General features: G+C 33.0%; 1 long non-coding RNA gene across 5 annotated transcripts in view; it reads right to left on the bottom strand.

The window, feature by feature from the left end:
• Positions 1-20,408, bottom strand: part of LOC116229326 (uncharacterized) — a 92,221-nt gene that overhangs the window by 13,497 nt on the left and 58,316 nt on the right. For 3 of the 5 annotated variants that reach the window (XR_016466942.1, XR_016466941.1, XR_016466939.1), the window contains one exon: positions 13,093-13,131. The exons of the other annotated variants lie outside the window; for them this stretch is intronic. This is a non-coding gene — a long non-coding RNA (uncharacterized LOC116229326). The remainder of the gene's footprint in view (positions 1-13,092; positions 13,132-20,408) is intronic. 5 annotated transcript variants of the gene reach the window in all.

Raw genomic sequence — 20,408 nt, 5'->3', positions numbered from 1 at the left:
CTGCAAGTTTTTTGATGTTTCTGAACTTTTGGTATTATGAGTATGTAGTATTTTGTACTTATTCTTGCTAAGCAAGTAATTGTATAATCTCTAAATTCATTGTATAAAAAAAAAAAAAAGCATTGGAAGCAACATTAGTTAAATGAACCAGCTGAGGTAAAAGAAGTCTTCTGTCCTATAAAAATGTGCAGAACAGAAAAGAGGGAGATAACATATGAAGCAAGACACACAAAATCATAGAATGTCTTGGGTTGGAAGGAATCTTAAAGGTCATCTAGTTCCAACCCCACTACTACAGGCAGAGTTGCCCAGATGCTCTGGGCCCATCCAGCCTGGCCTTGAATACCTCCAGGGATGGGACAGCCACAGCTTCTCTGGGCAACCTATTCTAGAGCTTATGAGTAAATAATTTCTTCATAATATCTGAGCTAAATCTCTCTTTTATTTTAAAAATGTTCTGCTTTGTCTATCACCTTCAGACCATGTAAAAAGTACCAAAAGGCTGCACCAATGTCCCCAGAACCTTATCTTCCCAGATTAAACAGGCCCCACTCCCTCAGCCTTTCTTCATAGGACAGGTGCTTCATCCCTCTGATCATCCTCGTGACCCTCCTTTGGAACTTCTCCAACAGTTCTTTCTACATCATTTCTGTGCTGGGGACCCCAGGCTGGGACACAATACTCCAGATGCAGCTTCATGAGAGCAGAGGAGGACAATCAATTCCCTATTCTTGCTGGCCACCTCTCTTTTAGTGCAGCCCTGAATGCTGTTTGCTTTCTAGGCTGCAAACACACACTGCTGGCTCTTGTAAAACTTTTCATCCATGAAAACCCTTAAGTCCTTCTCTGCAGGGCTGCTCTGAATGAGTTTTTCTGTCAGTCTGTACAGATAACTGAGATTGACCCAGCCCAAAAGCAACACCTTCTAATTGGACTTTTTCAACCTCAGTAGTTTCACATGAGCTCAATTTCAAGCTTGCCATTTGGATGGCATCTCTCCCTTCTGTGTATCAGCTGCACCACATAGCTTAGTGTCTTTGCACGTTTTCTGAGGGTGCACTCAGTCCCACTGTCCAAGTAATCTATAAAGATGTTGAAGGACCCTTAGAGAACACCACTTGTCAAAGACTTCACCTGGACGTAGGGCCATTGACCATGACCCTCTGTCTGTGACCATCCAGCCAATTATTTATTTACTGAATAGTCCACTTTTCATATCCATCTTTCCAATTTAGAGATTAGAATGTGATGTTGGACCATATAAAAAGCATTGCAAAAGTTCAGGGAGACAACATCCGTTGCTCTTCTTTTGTCCACTGATGCTGTTGCTCCATTACAGAAGACCACCAGATTGGTCAGGCACCATCTACCCTTGGTGAAGCCATGCTGGCTGTTTCAGATAATCTCCTTGTCTTGCATGTACCTCTGGAAGAATCTGCTCCATGGCACGGAGATGATAGTCTTGGTCTATAATTCCCAGGTCTTCCTATCTTTCTAAAAAATGGGAGTGATGTTTCCCTTTTTCCAGTCACTATCACTTCACCTGATAGTCATGACTTTTTGAATAAGACAAAGAAAGGCTTGGCAACTACATCAACCGGTTCCTTCAGAACCACAGGATCCATGTTGTCTGGCCCTATAGAAGAAGACCTGCCCTAAAACATTAAATCTGGAGGAGATTTTTCTACAGGTTGAATAAGGCTTCATATGGACTCCAGCTGTAGATGATGGTATATCAAAAGACAAACTTGGATTTTTGTATGCAAAGAATAGATGAGTCTATTTCCACAAGGGAAACTCTCCACAGTAAAGGATTTCACATGGTTTCTCCCTCTGACCACTGATTCTTAAGGTAAAACTACATAATCAAGCCAATTGATTTCTCCAGCAGAAAAAAAAGTAAAGTAGCCAAAGCAGACAACTTTCTCTGGCTAAAAATATGACTAGTTTTTTTGGGTTCAAAATTGTCCTTCTCCTACAGTAGTTTAATCTCAGCCTTTCTTGACATCCATAACAGTTACACTTTTCCTTATTTCCACATCTTTCAAGTCCTGCAAACAGAGATGCAGGGGTAATTGGGAGGGGAAGAAAGGATATGTACTGCCACAGGGCTGCTTCCCAGTGACTGCTTCCCAGTATCTCTCTCAAAAGAATTCACAGTACTGCAAAGTGCTAACAGGGTCACCATAGCCATATTAGACCTAATCCACCAGTTTACATACTAAACCCTCCCTCCTTGCTTTCAGCTAGAAATTACGGAACTAATGCAACATTTGCTGCCATCACATTGTTCACACTACTGTTTTATGTTATGCCTCATCATTCACCCTGTTGATTCAGATTATAAACTCTCTAGAGCTGGGACCATCTGGTATTCACTGTTTGTAAAGAGCCTAGCACAATAAGGTCTTGTTCTGGGTTGACATGCACAATCATAACAAAAACAACCAATAATAAATAAATAGTTTTATCTCACCAGTTGATACTTTTTTACTGTTATTACTCCCAGTGGACATTTTGCTGTAGTGCAAATATTCAAAACAAAAGGGAAAATGAAATTACAATGACATCTTTAGATATGAGGAACAAATTCAGATTACTGTTAAATCTAGACACCTTTTGTCCTATCCACTCTGCTATTTCATTGTGTTTATGCAGTAAATAAAAGGTTTCATATATAGCCTGGTCCAAATCAGAGATGAGTTTATTTCATCTTTTTTGCTTGCAGATCTGGAGACCTACCCAAAACACATACAACAAAAACCAAAAAATACAGTGATAAAAGAAATTAATAATAACATGGAAAGACAATAATATAGTTTTGTTAATTACTCACAGCTTGAAGCACACTTTTTCAGTGCAGGGGACTAGAACATGCATTTAAGCCCCATCATTAACCCTATTTTATTCTTAATTTTTATAACACCAATAACAAAGTTCATTAATCTCTGTTCTGTTTAACATCTAGTCAGCCATGTTAGTTAAATAAGTATCATAGAAAACATTAAATATCATTTTGTTTAACTAGATTTCCTCTCAGTAGGGGAATGTTTCCTAGTGTTATATTAACATCACTTTACTCAACAAGTGTCAAAATATGAGTGGTGAAAAGTAAAAAGATTTGTTGTGACATATAGTCTTTAATCAAATCTACTTAATCTTTATTTGTGAAACCTTTCCTTAGAAAGGCAATTTTTCTCTTAAATTTGGTATTGAATACCAAATTTTTGATAGATTTTGTTTTTGAAGATTTTGATACCTTCTGGGCTTCAAACACCACTCAGATTTGGGTATATAAATACATAAAGTTTTGGTTCAATCCTATATTTTATCCATTTGTTAGAAAGATAGGATTAAAATCTTCCTCTTTTAGTAAAGGTTAGCTGAGTTAAGAAGGCAGAAAATAAAAAGAATATACTACTACTGAAAAGAATCAGTTTTGCATAAATGTCCCAAGGAGCAACAAATTAATACAAGTGAATCTATATAAGCAATATTTTGAGGGGTCATTTCTAAAGATTTACAAGTAGTAAAATGAGGCTATAGTAGTAAACAAGAGATGAATTTGTTGAATTTGGCTACTGAAATATGTTCATTTATTAAGTTATAATGGTGAAATTCAATAAGACTTTGCTTTTTCAGGTAAGAAACCATAATAAGAGTATAGGAAGATATAAAGTAAGGAATTTAATTATGTAATGTTTTGGAGGTTACCTACAAAATTATACAAAACATAAAAAAACATTAGATGATTTCTCAAGATTTCTGATGAAAGCAGTGGACTCTCTTTCCACATATTTTTTTATGTAGAAGTTTTGCAAGATAGATCTGTTAGAGTGATGTCATGTACAGATCAATAATCACTTGATTAAAAAAGAGAATCTGTGAAACCTGTACATTTAATAAAAGGCTTATGGGGTATTACTTATTTAGAAATGAATGGGAATACATAACCATTCATCATTTTAAGGCCATAGAGAGTTCCCATATGCTCAGATCTTTGGAAACATGCTGATGTTAAAATTCTACTTGATTTTTGATGAAAACCTTTCACATTCCCTCTCTACTTTAAATTAAATATATTGATTTTCCATACTCCTTTAGGACTCCCATAGTACTTATTCTATATTTGATACCACCAGTTCTCTTCAATACAAATTGAGCATTCGGAAGGTTAAAGTGTCATTTTAAGTTGATATCATTAATGAAACTAAATTCAGCCTAAGTTTGAAATACTTCCACTTGGACTCATAAACATATTCTGAGCAACTTAAAATATGATTTTTGAGTAGGAAGGAAAAGATTTTTTTATCATATCAATGCACTACCCTAATAAAATTTCATCAAATATCCTATTTATAAATATGTCAGAAAAATTTAAACTGCTACAGAACATAGGAGAAAGAAGATAGAAAAACTACCCTTTTTAACTCAGAGATATTTATTTCAAGCTGTAACTCAGAAGTGCCATTCAATGGCTACTGTAGAAAGATGTTATTTTCAAGGTGATACAATTATGCCGTTACATTATTTTAAAAATATCTCTACTGCACCTTACTATTTCAAAGGTTTTTCCATTCTTACCTTCACTGAACATCTGAAAACATAATTTCTTCAAAATCAGTGTTAAAATTAGATTTAGAAGATCATTATTAAATGATTTATTTAGCAAGAATGAGGAATTAGAACTTTGAGCATATACCTACAACCTGAAAGTTTCATGTAATGTCTATTTTTACTTAATTCCCCATGTTTTACGTGATGTTATGATGTGGAATACTGATAACAAAAAATCATAAAACCATGACAAATAGGTTTTGCCCAACCATAAATCACCCTTTTTTCTTGAAAAATCAATATTCCATCATTCTTCCAATACATTATCTATCATATAACTTCTCTGCATATAAGGAGAAAACCAACTTAAAAGTAATCAAATATTTTTTGTCTTACTATACTGAGCCAAATTTAAGCCTCTTCACCTAAATAGGAAAGATTCTAAATATGATCAGCAAAAAAAATATAAATCTCAAACATCTTGCCAAAAGAATGTAAATATGAAACCAGCATTATGGCTTTAGATTTTGGGTTGGAATTTTATTCTGGGGAATTTGTTGATGATTCAGCATTATTCTGTGAAACAATGCTCCCTCACCCTTGCATTACAAAAGACTATCAACACCTGCCTGATTGAAGAGCAGTTTGTAATGGTTTGTTTATACTGCATTTCAAAGAAAAAGAAAAGGATTAAGAGCAGTCTATGATTTAATAAAACCCCAATCTCTATCCATCAACATTACTCACTATTAACAAGATAAACTAGGCAACAGAGCTTTCACAATTGATATCATTTAATTAATCTTTCTCCTGTAAAAAAATCTGTTGCGGGATTTTTTCTGAAAGGAAGAATTTATGAATAGAGCTAAATTCCAACTACTCCTTAGGCTATAGTGCTGTCAAAACCAGAGAATGGAATGTAGGTATTGCAGAAAATACTTCTGATCAAAAAAGAAGAAAAAGTATGATGTAAAACATATTTTAGAAATAATCATATAAACATTTTATATACCACATTTTATAACAATATGATTTATAACAGAATGACTGATCGCCAGTACTGAAAATCACACTTTAAAAAATCACTTGTAAATAAGATTATGTGATGTATTCAAAGAAAAGAGATAAGTAAGCACAAAGGAAGTGTATTCAGATAGTTATTTGCATGCACCAGTACTGATTATTTAATGAGGGGGGATACATTTGTCTACACTTGCAAGTAATAAGTGTTTTTGCTCTTATCCTGGGGAATATCAGTATTTGGATCAGCTTTCTCAAGGACAAAAAGATAGTGAACTGGGTATGCCTATATGTTAAATGCAGTTTGCTTTGTTAAAATATAACCACCTGTCCTGGAGTGGAGATGCACACCTGGCACTTCACCTATTGTTTTAATTGGAATTATAAGGTTATATAGATAGCCAGTTTCTCAAGAGCCATGTCTTAATGTGCAGTTCAAACCCAAACATGATACTCTCTATAGAAGATAATAAACAAAAATTTACTACTGAACAGCACTTCTTCACAATCCCATTTGCTCAGATGCAGTAAGAAAAAGAATTTTAATACTATGTGTAACAATCACCTAAATTATTTTATACTAGCTGAGAGTTTGTCATTAAATGTGCTTCTCTTCTCTGTATATCTACACAGTCCCACTTAATAAGCCTACCTAGTCTAAAAGCTGTAGTCATGGTTTCCAAAATAATGGCGAAATGAAAGGCAAGAAACATCTCTTCATGATCTGCCTATGATAGAATAAAACATAAAATAGTGAAAATAAAACCATGTGCATAAATTAACATACAAGATTCAGGAGTCACGCAGATTCTATGCTTCATGTTCATTTGAATGGTTGCTTGTTTCATATTCATCATCAAATTTAGAAAAATAATGTATTCATAGTGAAAAATAAAAGAGTTTGTGGAAAAGAAGCTAGTGATAGCAAAAAAAAAAAAAAAGTCTTCTTTGATAAATGATTGCACACTTGCTGAGGAGAGAAAAACACTGAAAGCAAATGGACACAGGCTGGGGAGTCACAGTGACGCAGTAAATATCAACAGTTACTTAACTTTTAGCAAAGGCATGAGTAGAGTTTTAGGTTTATTATTAGCGCAATTATTCTTATTACTATTATTGCTATAATTATAGTTCAATAAGAGAATATAAGTGATAAAAACAAATTATACTTTCCAAGCTTATGGAAATATTATAGATATACTGTCTATTTGCAGAGGTGAAATGCAACAATTCTTGGATTATAATTTGTTTTTAGTCTGTGTGAGATCATAAGTATGTAATCACTATTTTCAATGTGACACGTTATTTTATTTGCCTATCCTAATTAAATTTCTTTACTTGGTTACTGAACAAGCCATAAATGCTGAGGCTTGTTTTCTTTGAGAGGGGTCAATCCTTTTCCATGTATTTCACTAAGAACAACCTCTTGTGCTTACCATAACAAAGAATCTCTTTCCAAAGCCCAATATCATTCACTTTTTTCAAAAATGTAGGTAGATTTATGAATCTGTTTGTTTATAACCTGGTCTCTTCTACCATATATTCTTTAAATCTTAATGTACAAAAGTATGTTTTGACATTCATGCTCTTCGCAGCAGATACTTTTGATACATAATACCAGTCCTGCAGATCAGCTTGTTTTCCATCTCTGCCCTTTAAAAAAGAAAGCATAGTGCATAGTATCATTTTAAGTGAAATCTTGCTATTTTTATATTATCTAATGGATATTGTACATATCTATATCTATATCTATAGAGTAAAATAGGAAGTTCATTGTCTTTTTTTTTTTTTTTTTTTTTTTTTGGTCTATGGAAGTTTACTATATTTGCTACATCCTTAGTTTGGCCTATATTTTTGCTTATGTACAAAAGTTTTCTTTGTGTTTCCTGCCATCTGTTTCATCATAGCTGTATTCCTAACTTGAGCAGACTGTACTTAGCTATGATACCTCTTATAGTACTGACATTTTGTAAAAATTCATAAGATTAGAAAATTATAGATGACTTGAGTCTTTATGAAATTCCTTTGCACAGATTAATAAAGGTCACCTAAACTTACTTTATTTTGGGATGGGGTTGAGGGAATTGGGTCCTCAGCAATGTAGGAACACTACATTGAAATAAAAGCTACTTTATACATTATTTTTCTATATTATTCTCCAATTTTTCTAATTGATTACTATTTCTAATGTTATAAGTGTTAATTCTAACATCTAGATGTTAAATCCTAGAAATCGTACAGTCTTACCTCAAACTCTCCCATAAGTAATCTAAACTAATTATATGTAGATTGCCCCCCAAAAATGTGAACAGAAATTGAGATCTAATTCATCTTATATCCAGAGTTGAGATCTAACACATTATTATATCCAAAGGCAAAGCTTAACAGCTCTTAATAAGACATTGAAAAGGAAAGGAAAGAAAAGGAAGATGTGGCAGATTAATAGTTCTCTGTTCTTGGTATGAAACACAAATAACTTAGTCATGAAGCAGATAGTAAATACAGTTTTTAGAGAAGTATTAAGATGTAAGTATATAACATCAACATCTTGAAATTATGAAAGAATATTCTTAGCACTATTGCTAAACATCTTTTGCATCTTTTGCAAACATCTTTTGCCTTAATCCTTAAAGTTAGGTGACTATTTCATACATGAGAAAAAGATATTTTACCACTTAGTATACCCCTTCTTATTTGCATTTCATCATTCTGCTCCTGAAATAATGTTCAAGCAACAGTCAATTAACAATAATTCAAATGGAGTTCTTTCAAATCTTGAACAAAGCCTATAAATAGATACAAATAACACAAAAAACCTGTTTCTTTTACACTGAATTGCTATAGATAAAGACCTAAACAGCACACGTGCAAGTAATTTCAGTATGTTATACTTGTAGATCTTTATAGATGCTCCCTTTGGGCACAATCCAGCAAAGACTTGCACATATGCTCAAGTTTATGCATTCTGAGTAATCCCAAGGCTTTTGTTTGCACTGTTTCTACAAACGCCACAATTATTCTCATTCATGTAATACCTTTAAGAAAAAAAAAAGATAAGGAAGGAAAGAAGAAACTCACAGAATCTTGGTCTGACATGCACACACTAATCTGAAACTTCTGACAGTCAGTTACTTAAATTATTATAATTTATTGTTTGAAAAAAAGAAATGAGGAATTGTCCGTATCTAATTATAAGAAGAACAAACAGACTTGATTTTGATTAATTTTCTGGGTCTTATTTGAACTAATTGAATTAACTACTGTGTTAACTTAACAGTTTTACGAGAAGAGACTTCATGTGAGCTTTCTAGCGACCCATCCTTTCATTGGAGCCAGTGTAAGTACAATAGTGCAAGATCAGCCTTTTTAATTTTACCTTGGCCATTGACTCAGAGAACTAAGTAGAAACAGGAAGTGCAGAGGAGCAAGAAAATAGGAAATATTTTTTGAACCTTTTGACAAGTTCACTTCTCTTTTGGTTTGAATTCTGGCCAATAGTTCAGATCATCTCTTATTATAGCCAAATCTGGAGGCCAAACTTCTGGTGGTTTTGTTCAACCTCTGCCCTTTTTTCCTGTCTCAAGGTCTCCAATTCACATACTACCTGTGAATTTATTTTGACAGCTGTATTTTTTCAACAGGAATACTTCACATATGTGGTAATTTCAGAGTATGCAGCTCCCTCTCTTACATGAGTAGGTCTCCCCTTATGTACAGTTATGCTAGTACAGACTACACATAGGAAACATTCCGATGCCTTAACTCTTCACTTTATTCCTCTTTCAATTATACACAGCACACAAGTTCATCAGTACAGAAACAAACTGAAGAAAATCAGTGTATCTATTTGTTTTTGTAAACTCCTTAAACTTTTAATATACTGCCTTCAGTGCACATTCACTAAGATTCACAGAAAGGAGGTGGAAAAAAATAGGCTTTTCCTTATGGAAATCTCTTCCAAAGGTTTTTAGACAGCTTTTGGTGTAAAATGAAAAAAAAAAAAAAATATTGCAAAAGTGGTGGGAAGAGAGCAGGGATTTTAATTTACTTTCATGTTTTTTCCCCACTAAGTTCAATCTAAGGTGAAACATCGTGTTGATGTCAAATTTTGCTTCAAGCAAAACAATAGAGGAGCTCTAAAATTAATGTAGGTGTCCAGTCAGAGGCCTTATACAGCCATTAACAGCAGTGCCAGCTTGAGATAATGCATTATAAGCATGAAAAATTTAACAGTAATTGCCGTGTTCTGATCTCTCTCCTTTTTTTCTTACTTTGTTGTCTACAGAATGTGCTGTACATTCCCAAACTGGTCTTTCTGCTAGTTTACCCCACAGAAATACACTGAATCTGGATCATTATGACTAATGAAATTGCTGAGAAGTGATTTTTTTTTGTCAAAATATAATACCACTCTAGAACTTTCACCACACATTATGATTGTGAAACAAGGGCTTACAGTTGCCTGAGGCACAACTTTGATTCAGCTTATCTCCATCTTTAGCCACCCAGTTCAATGCACTATTGAAAGATGAGATGAATACTGAAATTCAGTACTAAGAGATAAATATCATTTTATAGCTCTATATTATAAAATTATGTTACACTTTTTGTTATCATCCGTTGGCTTGACGAAAAAAAAAAAGGTCTCTGAGGCTTTTTATAACAAAACAAATAATGTAACAGTAGCCTTCAAAGGACACAATTCTCTTATCCATGAGCTTTCAGCTCTTAGATATTTCACATACAGTTTTCACAGAAGAAACACCTGAGGTGTATCAGTGCTTCATGTAATGAAACTTTTCATAAGAGCAAGAAAAATATAACTCTTTTATTCTGAACACAGGCATATATGAAAGCACATTTCACATCCATAGCTTCACCTCTCATCAGCACTTAGAAGATTAAATACGGATACAGTTTGGCTTTCCTGAATGTATTGTTAGAATGATTATTTCATGTAATCTCACAGTAAGTTTTCAATAAATTTAAGACTAACTATTATTTTCTCGCCTATAAATAAAATATAATCATCTTAAAAATCAATGAAGGGAAAACTATCAGATCCATTAACCCGACTAAGAATTCCTTCAGGCCAAGAATGTGAACCATAGTGCACTGGATCTTTCATTTTATTGAGCTATATCCTTTTGTATGGCAACCAAAGGGAAAAGAATTAAATCTAAACTAACAGTTTTTGTTCTGGAAACTATGAAAGTAGGGACTGAATATTCTTTTATGCCTGGGGTTAATTTTTTTCACCTTAATTTGCAATCAAACACAACAAAAAAATGCATACTGCCTCTGGAAGAAAGCAGCTTTGTTATCATCTCTGTACTTTTTTCACTTCTAAATCCTTTGCTTGCTGAAATCACCTCCATAACCTTGCAACACTATGAACGTGTTTACTTGTCTTTGCTGACTGTCAACCAATACCATCTGCTCTTTGGATCCCTAAAAATAGTAACATATATATGGGTCAGAACTGCTGTCTCTAGATAACTGTGTAGAAGATTCAGGTGATTAATTTTCCCACACCTTTTATCATACCCAGGAGTAGATTTTTCCTGTCCCTTTCCCTAGAGAATGTTCCTCATAAAACATGAAATTAACAAAATTGCAATCTTACAAAAAAGTAGTATTTCATAGACAACCCATGTCAACTAACAGAAGGGGTTGTTAGTCAGCTGCCTTGTTTGAACTTCATCCAAAAGCCTTTCTACTCTCATAAACAGGAATGGTTCAAGCCATAAAATTATGAAACTAGGACAAACCAACAGTGTTCTCTTTTCTCTAAAAGAAAAGAAAAATAAATTACTTTTTTCCTTCAGTACCTCTTGGCCAGTACTTGTTACTTCCCTTAAATACCACTCTGGCTTTGTGTCATATGGGATTCTACTTATACTTACTCTTTTGACCCACACATTCAAGCTTCCTCATTCTAAACCATAAAGGATAGTTTGACAAGTCAGTTGACAAGATATCATATGCTAATATCATATGCCACAGTGATCTATGTCAAACTGAAATTCCACAGAAATCACAAAGGTTAAAAAGGCTATCAAAATTATCTGAGAAAGCATTGATTTCAGCTTTGATTCAGCATGTGTAAAGTATGTATATACAAAGTGTGATAGCCCCACATATATATATATGTTTAAACAGGCCCAGCTGCACAGAATAGTTACCATTAGCATAATATAGAAAATATGCCTTACTTTAATTTGTTCTAAACATTCTATGTGTTATGTAGGTCATACTTCAACAGATTAAATTACTTGTTTTATTATTAGTTTATAACTATAATCTCCAATTATTTCCCAAATATATTTTTTTCACAATAGAGAAGAACCCATTTACAAGTAGAACTGAACAACACAAACAAAAATTAAAAATATCCAATAATTCTTATTGCCAGGACCTGTTTTTCTCAGCTTGTACAAAGTACAGCCTCCATGTACTGAATCTTTGACAGTCAAAAGTCTCAAAACAAGCATTCAAAAATTGAGTATAACCATTAGTTGGAGGGTAATCAAACAAACAAACAAACACAAAAAAACACTGTTAGAGATCTGTTTTCAATTGATTTGTTAAAATGTCCATTCAGTACTGGTAAGTATTAAAGTCAGGATTAAACTCAGAATTAAACTTTAAATCTCTATAGCAGCATCAAATTGCCTTGACAACAGAAACTGCCTTTTTATTTATCTTGAGGTATCTTGACTCAATAATTACATGCTTTTCTACTTAAGAACAGGTGAATCAAGGGTCCTACAAACAATTGTTTGTAGCTCCATTTCTTTCACACATCAGATCCATTCTAGGCATTGAAGAGGAAAGATTTCATGGAATAATAGTACAAGCCATAATTAAAGATATGTAACAGGACTTAATTGAAGCTTACTTATGCAATCTAATCTGTCATTTCTTAACTTCTGGGTGCATTAAATTGCAGTCTTAGTTCTGTCATTTAACCCCTTCATATATAATTTACCACCTATTTTTGAAAAAGTCATTAATAGAGTTGAAATCTTTAGAATTGCCATACACATCAGCTAACAGAACAGCAGAATGTAATGATAGGTTAACATCTCTCAAACAAAACAACAGGATAAGGAAGTGGCTTTGAGAATTATCTATTGAAAAGAGAAAAATGTTATGACTAAGGAGCACTGAGTTCCATTCCCCATGACACAATGCTCCAATGGAGTAGCTGTCAACCACTGACACATGCATCACTGGTGATCTACCCAGGCTCTGAATAAACCCCAAAAATTTGAGAAATATTTTTATATAATGGACACACACATTGACATACAGAAGTAAATCTACAAGAACAGAAACATATAAAAATTATAAAAATAAAATGAACATGCTTTCAACTACGCTATGAGAGAGAATATAAGTATCTCATTAGTAAATCAGTAATGTTAACTTCTTGAGCATAGCTGTGAGATTTACTGGAAAATATTATAGATCTCTTTACAGTTAGCTGAGATACACTGGATGATTTCTTACCTAATTAATGTTTGCTTTTTTCTTGCTAACATTGGGAATCTGTGAGAGAGAAAAGGAGGTTGAGCAATTTGCATGTATGTCTGCTTTGTGTCAATAGTACAGGGCTTGTTTCAACTTGAATTTTGATCTGTTTATGAATTCCTTCAATACACTGCCTCCTAGAAGGACACTTGATCTACTAGAAAAAATCAAACTATTGTTCACCAAATAGCAGTTTGCTCTGTATCAAATACATATGTATTTGATATATAAACTGATATATATAAATTGTTTATTTAAGCACTTAAGTATATCAGTATATCAAAATAATACTCTTATTTGTGTAGTTTATTTATTTTCCTCCGGATCAGAAAGTCTATATAATAGAAATATTCACCCCACAACACAAATACACCAATGCACTGTCAACCTACTTCATTCAAATCAGTTACCAAAATTCTTCTGGATTCATACTGCCTCTCCCTTCTCCTCCCCTTCCCCATCTTTTTCCCCTTCCTTTTCCTCTTCTTCTCTCCCTTCTCCCTTCCCATCCCCCCTACACCGTTCCCCTTCCCCCCACTTCCCATTTCTCCCCTCTCCTCCTCTCCCACCCCTCTTCCTGTCCCCCTCTTTCCCTGTTTTCTATTTCTTTTCTATTTCTTTCCTTTACTTTTCCTTTTTCCTGGAGAATGGCTAATGAAAGGAAATTAAAAAAATGTTCTCTCTGAAATTCAAACTGTGCCTACTGAACAAAAGTAATTTTTTTAATAGTGTCATAAACTAAAATAAACCCTAGTCACTTAGCAGCATACTTCACAATTCATAGTTGTTTGGAAATATCTGTATAATTATCTTCCTTCACACAGATTCAGATGGTCTGTATTTAAAATATGCTTTCTCACAAGAAGGTCCTGACCTTTCAATTGAATTTCTACAGTAAAAAGACTAGTGAAAACTGAGATGGGAAGTAGTGAACCAATAATAAATTTTTATCCAATTTTATTTTCATTTCTTCCAAATGTTTATAATATTTGTTCTCAAATTAGCATTCCACATCTGAAAACAAGATTAATTCCTAGCAAGACTAAGGTAAACTGGATATTTAAACTGTCATACTTATTTACACTTAAGTAGTACTAAATTTAATTTTTTTCACCATTAAAATTAGAATCAGTAGAAGAAATTTGCCTTATATTCTTATGTTCTGTCCAATAAACTCTGTTTTTACTGACAAAAACATTCAAAGATTTAGCAAGCCATTTTTAATGTGGTTTTAATGGGAGCTACATTCAAAGACACTCAAAAAAGCATCAGTTTATGAAAATATGATTGATATATTCCTTTATGACTTAAGAGAACGATATTGAAATACTGTTATGCAGAATTCCTTTTCTCACCCCCTACAGCTTCACAGATAAGGTACAGGGAAAGATGCGATTAGATGTAGAACAGTATCTCACTGAGCCAGAAAAATTAACTTTGAACAAGACTGCATACAAATATTTCTTCTCCTTTGGCATGTAAATGCACGTGTTTGCAGGCATGCACGCTATCCTGTCTAATGCTAATATAGTGTAACACTTACCTTATAGCTAATGACAGGGTTCAGTTAACAGTCCACACTTAAGTATTCCATAATCAAGAAAATATACAAAAAGGAAAGGGAAGGAAAGGGTAGGAAAAAGTTCAGTGTCATTACAATGAGATTTTAGTGGATATGTAGGATGAAATTTACATTGGACTGAGAGAAAATTTTAAATTTCTTGTTTCTTCAGAAGATGGGAAAAAAAGTAGGAATTCATCTGAATTCTTCCTTACAAACACTTACGCAGAAAGAGACTATGAGTTTGAACATATATGTGTATGTATGAAGTGGTAACTGCATTCCTAGATGAATGAAAGAATGACGGAAACCGCTCAAATGTTTGAAAGTGAATGCAACATCTTAATTTACAGTAAAAAATCTGTCTGAAAATAATACATAAAACTGGCCACATAAATCAACAAAAATAGCATTTCTATATTCAAAATGTAATCCCAATAAACAGAAAACATTTTTTACTAGTCATTTTGGCAATAACATTTTTCTGTAAAAAATTCAAAAACTTTCCAGCAGATACATTTTATAATGGACTGTAAATCTTTTAATATTCAAAAATGTGCCATGAATATAATGAATATTCTCAAATTTTGGTAAGTATGAGTATCACCAAGACAGAAGACCTATATTTTTATGACAACAAATCTTTAAGGAAAGAGCAATTGGATCTGTGCTTGTTAGAAACTCAGCTTCAGCCAAGATTAAGAGAGTGACATAAAATTATCAATCTGTCATTGAAGTCATTGCCAGACTTGCAATAAAACCAAATACATATTAACATAAAAAAATAATTCTCTAGCCATTGAGAAAATATCTTCCTCATAAATCAGAATATAAAAATCAGATATATTAAAAAATCATAATTTTTCCACCTAAAGATACATATATATTGCTAATCATCATTAGACTAATAAAAACGCCAATTATCAGGGCGTCTATTACAATAGCATGTCTCAACACATATAGATATATCTACATATACGTTAAATACGTATACATAGACATATGCATACACATGTATAAAATATTTAAAATTTTGCTAGCTACGTTTTTTTCTATAGTTTTCTATAGTTGTATTTTTTTTCCTTAAATTTTAATTTAACCAACATTATGGCATGTACTGGGCTAACAGAAATGATTGATATATTTGAAATTTCTTTTGATGCCTGCTTCAAATATACAGATTTGCTTTAGAAAATTTAAAATACTAAATACACTATTTAATTGTTACAAACCCACATTGAATTCATCATCTGCACATCAAAAATACCTCACCTCTATTGCTTGCAGCAAAAAGATCTAAAAACAGAAAATATTACTGGAATTTCTACAGAAACTTCTGCAAATCTATTCTTAAATCTTTATTACTCACAATAACAGTTGAGAAAAGAGAAGGAGAACAATTTATATTATTGTTTAGTTGTTTTCATATGTACAGTACTTTTTTCTTTGGCAGATACGTCAATATTTTGTAATGAGAACTACATGCATTCTAGTAGAGTGGTGGGAAATTTGCTTAGGCAAAAAAAAAGTTTTACAATGTTTCAAGAGGCAATTCTGTAACCATTTGTATCACAATATATGAAATGATTGCAAAAATATAGAAAAAATATGGTGAAGGTAGTGTAAATAAATGGATGTTGTAATAACTGCAAAAGAAATATCAAAATCCTTTAAGATCTCCTTGTACCAGAAATGGTGACTTTTTTTTCTGTTTTCTTAATAATTTTATGTTGCCACATACAGCACAATCATTAATTAGCTTCCAGGATGAAATAAGAAGAGGACAAGATTGCTACAATGAATGCACAACAAAATTCAGTTATAATATTGGCAACATACCTCTAGCAAAATGTGAGGCATTAAATAATGAAATAAACTTAAAAATGTATTTTAAATTATTGCTTGGCAGTATAAGAAGATGCACATTTTAATACTAAAGCTGTTATTTTATTGTGCTGCAATAAAGTATAAAATATATTGACACAATATAATTTTATCATTAACAACACTAAGATAAAAGTCAATTTTATAACATGATTTCTTATTGGTAAACTCTTCCAATTACACTCCAGTAGAAATTCGAGCATATGACATCCATTCAGTGAATACTCTGTCATTACTGTTCCTTTTTATCCTTTCTGCGTGCAAAACTTCATAGATGTTTATAAAACTATATTGACAAGGCATGATGGAAACAAGAAAATGTCAAATATTTGTTTCTGATGTGACACCCAGCTCTTCATGCCAGAAATGATTTTCTTCAGAGTTGCTGAAAAAACATATTACAGTCAAATGTCTCTGGTAAATGCTCAATAGCTGCTGCGCACTTCTTTGTGATACACTTCCGGTTCACTTGAGTAAGAAATGCTGCATTTATCATTTCAGGACTTTTCTAGAAGTACCTTGTAAAATAAAATGGTCATTTCCATTGTCCTGAAAGGAAATAAGATTTTCTGTAATATAAAATGATGGCATAACCAGCTATTACTGAATTCTTATATTTCTGTGGGGTTTGGTGTGTTTTTTGTTTTGTTTTACCCAAAACTTAACTTTTCTTCTAAAACCCCTTTGTGTGTGTTTGAGTGTGTGCCTTTTTCAGAAATTCTAACTTGGCTAACTGAGAAAGTATTGAGCATCTCTGTATGTTTATCATCTGTCTCTGAACTCTAGAAAGCTTCCAGATTCAGTAATCGTGTGGGTAAATAAATGCTACAGGGCGACTGCAAACTGCCGTTCATCTGTTTTAAATGTAGAGAGTATAAACTTCAATGTCTAATTTACTATTCCTACATTTCAATTTTTCAGCATGAAATCTTTTAGAGTGCAATTAGATTCAAAATTTTAGGTCATACTCATTTCCACCTAGTAATTTCACATCAGAAACAAAACAATCATAAGAGCGACTCAGTAAAAAAAATTCTCTGCATTCATCATAGTAGTTTGTGACATCGGAGTAAACGTATTTGTGCAAGTAGTGCAGTTTTGATTGGCCTTGCTGAAAAGAGAATAGGCTGTCAGGAACATCTACTGGGTTAAAATTACTTTCTCTTCCCCTATCATATGAAAGGCAAGGTGGAGGGTAGAAGTAGGAATTAGGATGGAACATTAATGGAAAAAAATGAAAGATCAAGAAATATCCTCCTTTAATAAGAAAGATTCAGCTTGTCTCTCACTTTATTGGCGATTCTCACTTCATTGGCTCCCTTTCTGGAACAGGAAAGTTACAGTAGTGAAGGTGGCATAAGATTTGATCATGCAGGATTATCCAGCTACATTGTTTGCTTTCAGTATTCATTGCATTGAGATGCTCATGACACATCAAGGAAAACAGCAAAGTATTTATAGGAGAAAACGATTTTTAAAAGATGTGGAGAAAATATTTTTCTCCTAGTTTACATCTAAGAATGTACAGGTGTATTGTATTGGCTCACTGAAAAAAGTCAAACTGAAGTATTTCCATTGTGGAAGATAAGTTAGTGAATAACTGCAACAGAATACGGTATATTTATAAACATATAGATGCATTTTCAATACAGAAGACAGAAAAGACACAACATAGCAAAAAACAGTGATAAATAATAGTGTACTTTTTATTGCATAAAAAGCTTTCTACCTGATTCACACTGCTGGCAATAGGCAGTTTTGACACAAAAACAGAGATGCATCTCAACCATCTTCAGCACAAATTCTATACATAATTTGTATTAGAATTCCTTTTATGTAAATATCACACAATTACTATTTAAAGTATCCCCAAACCCAAACAAACACTAGCATAGGTGTCTCATTCAGAAGTTCAAGTGATGTAAGCAAAGATTCAATTTATCAGGAGCTTCCGGCTAAATAAAATGATTCTTTACTCTAGTAGTACTGTCAGTCTGAGGTATTTCCATGTTTATTTAGAAATGTTTAGATATCCTCCTTTGCAGCAAGAAAACACAGAAGGTTTACGTATAGGTGTAATTTAGCATACTCTTACAACTTAGTCCCCTGTAATTCTCTGGGCTTGTTTATAGTAAGTCTGCATTTGTTATTTCCTCTCTTTCTTCCTGCTGCTGCTGCTGGAGTTAACAGAACAAAGTCCAGTTGTTGGTCCCAGTAGTGAACTGATCTTTACCATATGCCTCTGTTTAAACCTTAAATTGAATACACTATCTCTGCGTGGTTTAATTAAGGACCTCAGTATTCCATCTTTTGGTCATTCTCACTTTTCCTAATCTATTTATTTTGCTAGGTCAGCCATGGCCAAATTACACAGAAAAATAACCAGAAACATCCTTTATCAAATCCAAAACTATATTTTGCTAGAAACATTTTCAGTTTTCTGTTTTCATACAGCAAACATTCACCCTCTTCATTTAAATAGATCTTCTGAAGACAGTTTTCCATAAAGCCTGTCAGGATTAACCCATCACAGAAAGGAAGCGCTATAGATGTAGAAATATGAAAGGAGAGTGGAGAAGAGACACGCTGCGCTACCTGATGGATTCATGTTTTGGTCATACAATACGTGTCCAAACTCCATTGTCTGGTTTGTGTCCATTCTCTACATGGGCTTAATGAAAAAGACAATGAAATGCACAGTACTATCCAGTGCATCTGTTTGGACAATATACTCTTTTGTGTATGTGTTTATGGCTTTTAAATATTTGTAGAATATTTTCTATGCATTCCTAGCTCTTCAACATATTTAGGCTCATAAATTAGTAGTAATAAGCATAATCTTACACATTTCTTGTACAAGATTCTTGATAGCCAAATTTTAAATGTTCTGCTTAAAGCAAGATCTCCATTCTCTTGCCAGATAACAATCACACTTGTTTCTGTATTCTTTGCAATTGAAATTTTCATCACCCCTTGAGAACATGGATACTATTTGACCTTCCATGAACAATCTTATTTATTTACTTCTGACCTGGAATCCATGATGACTTTCAATTCTACTAATCTAGTTTTCACACAAGTGTTTCTCATTGCACTTCCATTTAAGAGTAGCAGCAGTGCTTTAGTAACAATGACTATGTTCAGCCAAACAGTTTGTGACAGCTCATGTACAGAATTTTTTTTATCTCTTTACATATAACCCCATCAGTGGTGTCTGCTCACCAGCACACCTGGAATAGCATATGTTTTTGATCTTTAAGTACAACTAGGAAAGCCGAGTGAATGTAAGGGATAACCTTGATTTTATGTGAAAGAGATACACACATCTAGACCACAAGAATTTCTGTTTTGAACTAAATTTCACAAAGTATTTAAATGCTAAGCAATTTTAAATAAGGAAAACAAACTGAAAATTCTGGGGTTTTTTTTTTGTTGTTGTTTGATTGTTGGTTTTTTTGTTTTGTTTTGTTTTTGTTTTTTTGAGTATGAAAGTAACATTTAACATATTAAACTTTCTGCCCAGTCAGTTAACGTGTATTTTAGAAAAACTGATTCTAGATGTTATTTCAAGTACTTTCATTGAAAATATTTGGAATAACTTATTATATATAATAACATATTATATATATAAAACGTTATATATACAATAACATATAATAAGAGAGTCACCAGCACTAAACAAACATGCAAACTTTAAAAGTAATAGTTGATTTTTTTTTTTTCCACCATGTAATTTCAGAGTTTAGCATATATTGAGCTTTTCCACATTAATAACATTGGTGTGCAGAAAAAGTGGAATTGCAGAGATTTCAAAGTAAGTGTAATAGGCAGTTTCCAGATTACTTCAAAA

Source organism: Phasianus colchicus, chromosome 5 (genome assembly GCF_987193195.1).
Source record: "Phasianus colchicus chromosome 5, bPhaCol1.hap1.1, whole genome shotgun sequence".
NCBI classification, from domain to species: Eukaryota; Metazoa; Chordata; class Aves; order Galliformes; family Phasianidae; genus Phasianus; species Phasianus colchicus.
Note: the sequence above shows the minus strand (reverse complement) of the source record. Positions and strands in the feature narration are given on the sequence as shown.